This window comes from Rutidosis leptorrhynchoides, unplaced genomic scaffold (genome assembly GCF_046630445.1).
Source record: "Rutidosis leptorrhynchoides isolate AG116_Rl617_1_P2 unplaced genomic scaffold, CSIRO_AGI_Rlap_v1 contig196, whole genome shotgun sequence".
Taxonomy (NCBI): Eukaryota; Viridiplantae; Streptophyta; class Magnoliopsida; order Asterales; family Asteraceae; genus Rutidosis; species Rutidosis leptorrhynchoides.
Genome location: NW_027266446.1, coordinates 16,936 through 21,809, shown reverse-complemented (window position 1 = coordinate 21,809; position 4,874 = coordinate 16,936). Strand labels below are relative to the sequence as shown.

The following is a 4,874-nucleotide window of genomic DNA, read 5'->3' as shown; positions in this document are numbered from 1 at the left end:
AAGCAAAGCCTGCAAAAAAGATGACCATGTACCTCAGAAAACAACCAAGCACGTCGAGATTTCCAGGAGACCATCCCTTATCGGCACAAAAAACAATACTGAACTTTGCTACTACCCATGTGATCGGACTTTTTTTCTTTTTTTCCATTTTTTTGGTTTTTTTTTTTTTTTTAATGTAATAAAAGCTAATTTCTTCTTTCTCAAATCAGGACAGGATATCACATCTCCACAAAGTCTCAACAAGGATGTCAACCGAGCTGCTGCTGATAGAATTGCAGTGTTGGATATTCAAACCAAGCAAGCTCCGTCCCAGTCTTTTAAGATAAGGCATGCTTTTGTTCGACAACTGGGAGCAACTTGACATTGAGAGAACTTGCAAATTGAGCTGCTTAGAATGAGATAGGAAAGCTATACCAGAATCCGTAATTGCGCTCTTTGACAAATCTAGATCTCTAAGGAACATGCAATTCTCTGCAATTTCCATCAAACTTGTATCAGTGATCTTCCTGCAGCCATCAAGATTTAAAACTTCCAAAGCCATGGAGCCTAGCCAACTTGGAGACAACTTCATCATTCACATTCAAGCATCCGTGTAGATTGACCTTGACTAGTCCTGCCTTCGAACTTCCAAAAGAGGGACAAGTCCAGCTTCTGTTATCCCACAGAGACCACTTAGCTCAACATGCTGAAGCTTGGGGCACAAGCTTCCGATCAAAGCCAGGCTAGTGTTGCCGATTGCCGGACAGTTTCGAATACACAACGATCGGAGAGAAGCACATGGAGCTTGTGTAAGTATAATTTCAAGTGGTGTTTCCTTGATTCCCATGCATTTCACCAATGTAAGAGATTTCAAGTTTGAGAGGGAACCGATGACTCAATTTTGGGAAACCCCGTTGCATTCTTCTAATTGGAGACTCGAGAGAGATTTTGCTGATGTAGCAAAAGCTACCAATCCATTGTCCGAAACAAAGCAACACTTTCTAGGGCACATCTGTTTCAAGTTCATGCAGCCTTTTCCCAAAACTCCAAGACTAACGTCTGTCACTCCCCGACATGAAGAAATTGTCAAAGATACCATTTTCTTCAAACCCTGAGCTTTACCCATGACCCAAAATCCTGTCTCAGTCACATTTTGGAGACCACAGAGCGATAAATTGGCAATGTCCTTACCATAGTGGCCGATAATTGCCAGAGAGAAATCACTGATGTTCAAGTTCTGGAACTTAGCCTTTGTGATGCTTTTAGGGGCTGCTGAAAACAGGCTTGATACTCCAAGATCTCCAACAAGAGGGCAGTCTTTCATAGTGATGGACTTAAGCTTAGGGCACAATTTCCCGATAGCTTGTAAGCCTTCGTTACCGATATTTGCACAGGATTCAATGTTCAAGGCAGACAGATTCGGGCAGTTCTCGGCAATGGCAATCAAACCCTTGCTGGAAATTGAAGGGCACTGGCAAAGGTCTAGCTTCTCAAGAAGATGGCATTCTTTGGCAATCTGAATCAGACCTTCATCAGTGACACGAGGGACATTCCACAAAGAAAGGGTCTTAAGCGAAGGACAGCCACGGGCTATTGTTGACAAGCCAAGATCGGTGACTCCACGAATCGAATTGCTTCTGCGAATTGAAAGCTTTCCGAGACCTCCACGGCTACTAGTTCCGACGGAAATGGCTGCAAGTCTGACATCAGTGGCTTTCTTCCCTTCCAAGCATCTGGTAAGGTATCCATCACTCTCATGATCAATCATCTCGGCATCATCATTAGAATCCGATGAAGCACTTTTGTTCTCCTTGCATAGTTCAGCCTTACGAACACTTGCCATCAGCATAAGCCAATGCTTGGACACGCACGCGCACAAGCTCCTTTCTTTACCTTCAGGCACGTGTCTGAAGATCTCAAAAAGGCATTCATCTGGAAGAACATTAATTGTGGGTTTCTTATAATTATTCTGCTCAAATTCTTCGTTAGCGACAAATAAGGTAGTAACGCGAGCACGCTTTCGTGGAGGAGTGCACACGTCCACATTGGAGCTAATAGAGCATGAACGAGCCAAGTCCACTGGACTTTTACAAAAGGAAGCTCCAGAATAGAATTCATCGTCACCTATAAGATCCATCAACAACAACTCATGTCAGCTAAAAGAATACGGATCAAAGCTATTAAAGTAATAATTATATCATGAGATCTTCCTAAGAAAAGACGAAGAACACCTAATTATCTATTCTATTGACAAAATTTGAAAACTTTGTTTACTATAACACACAATTAAACAGAATTTCCAACAATTCAAGCAAAGATAAACAACCTGTTACGTATTATAGATATCATTTTCAGCTAAATTAGAGATGTGGAGTAGGTTTTTGTAGCTTGATCATGCTTTCAGCTCATGGAATTCCAGATCTAAACCATTTCGCAGCAAAAAAGTTCTAAACTTTGGTTTCCTATCAAAAGATTCAAGCTTTTATAACAATTTCAGCTACCAGCCTACCAACTAGATCGATCTAGAGCCTTAAACAAAATCCCTAAACCAAAAACTAATAACAACAACCCAGAACACAATCTACACCAATCTAATTCGAGAGATATATAATTACTAACAGTAAAAAGCTGCAGCAAGGGAACTTACCACTGTAGTTAACAAGAGCAGGCATAGTTGAATCTCAGAAAAGAAGCTTCTTTGAAAACCCAATAAAGTTCCTAATAAGCAAAACACAAATAGACCTTGAAAGCTTGAATGCATTAACAAAAAAGTGACCAACTTAGTGAAAGATTGTAGAAGATGAGAGGAATTTTTCAATCTACAACCCCAACAGAGTAGGGCAAAAAAGAAAAACAGAGGAGCTGAAGGTTTTTTTTTTTTTCCTCTTTTGAGCTGGTTGTTGTTGTTGTGTTAGAGAAATACGTTTTGTTTGAAGACTTTTATATATAGTGAAGATAAACGGAAGAGAAAGTGTGTGCAGATACATTAACTGACATTTTTTCTCATTCATGCAATGAACCTTACCTCAATATTAGTCCATCCAATCTTCTTTCGTTCTTTATTTTATTTTTTCCTCATTCTTTTTTTTCCCTCTTTAGATATATAGCACAACATTGCCAATTGATTCACAGCCAATATGTGCCTGGTTTTTACTTTGCTAATAATAAAATATTACTCCTCCTGTCTCAGGATAATACGTCATTTTTTTAACAAATTTTTAAAAATAGTAATATTTTGAAATTATTATTTTGAGATAATAATTTCTTTATCTATATCACCGTATATTTGAATGAATTTAAAAATATAAAATATCATGTTATGATATAAAAAAAGTAGTAATATATATATATATATATATATTTGAAATTGGTTAAAAGAGATATGGAGGTATTTGAGTAGGAAAGACTCAATTTCAAGGAAACTCTCTAATACGAAGCAATTTTGATTAAGACTAATTAAGCAGTAATTTTTATTTCCTTATAAACAAGTTAAATGAACCCAGCAACATGTACGTGTGAAGTTTAATGGTATATTACTTAAATATGTTACTTATTAGAAGGCTCGATCTAGGTTCATTTTAAGAACTTTGAGATTTTAGTAGTTGTATTAGGAAAAAGGAGGATCTTTGGGGAGTTCCAAAATTGAAAATATCATTGATAATCAAAATGTATTTCAATTATATCATTAATTAACACCTTCATTTTATTAAAATATCAGTAAAGCTAATTCATTATTATTATTATTTTGATCCAAGTCAAAGTTAATTAAAAATTTGAAATTTAACTTAATGTAATAAACTATGAAAATGTACAGTCACTTGTATAATTAAAATTAAAATAGGGGTGATAAACTAATAAGCTAACATGGAATGTATATATTGTGAATATTTGTGATAAAATGAACAAAAATTGGAATTTCTTAGTGATATTTGAAACAAAATCACATAGTTAAATCTTGTAAAATTTGTTCCAACTAGTATATATTTTTGGAGCAAAACATTTCTCTTAATTTGTCAAAAGAGTGGGGTTGGGTTGACATTTTATATAAATATCCTAAAGTTAAAATGAGAACCAAGTTAAATGAATATTCATGAGTTGCCTCTAAAACCAATGAACATGAGTCAACATGGCATAGTCTGAACAAAAAACAATGGTCAAAATCGCTAGAGAGAGGAGAGAGAAAACCATATAAGGTGTTCGTTGTTGCTGTTCATTGACCATTATTAAGGCAGGAAGAAGAAGAACACATAAATTTTCAATTCAGTAACTTTATTATATACAAAAAATGGTTGATTTTGATGTGACCTATATATTTATGTCAAGTTAGGTGGCAAAAGGGGCATGCATCTGCTCTAAAGATAATTGATTTGAATTTAACATATGCAATGAATTTAATTAATTTAGGATTAATTTCATATTCTAGTCTGACGAGTGGATCCGTCTATTATACGGAAATATCGTATCTTTAAAAATTAATAATTTAAATATATTATATAATAATTATTTATATTAAATATTAATTTAATATATATGTCAAATATTACATAAAAACGAATTATTTTAACTTTATATTAATTATAATTATTTTGATTTTAATTTTATTTCAAAATCTACGATCTATTAGAATCAAAATTTTATTTTATTTTTAAAAATAATAAACATAGCAAAAAATAAAAATTACATATCAAAATTTGATTTGATAATAAAAATTATAATGGCATCTAATCAATTCAATTTTTCCTGTTATTTGAAATATAAGATATGTTCATTTTAATTAAGAATAAAAAAAATATAACAGATTTTTATTAGAAATAATAATTTAATAAAAAATTAAAAAATATATATATATATTATATTTTGATTAGAAATATTTTTTTAATAATATGTCCGTTTGA

The 4,874-nt window shown here is 33.6% G+C and overlaps 1 pseudogene; it reads right to left on the bottom strand.

The window, feature by feature from the left end:
• Positions 1 to 205: 205 nt before the first annotated feature.
• On the bottom strand, positions 206 to 2,651 carry LOC139881803 (EIN3-binding F-box protein 2-like; annotated as a pseudogene).
• Positions 2,652 to 4,874: the final 2,223 nt, after the last annotated feature.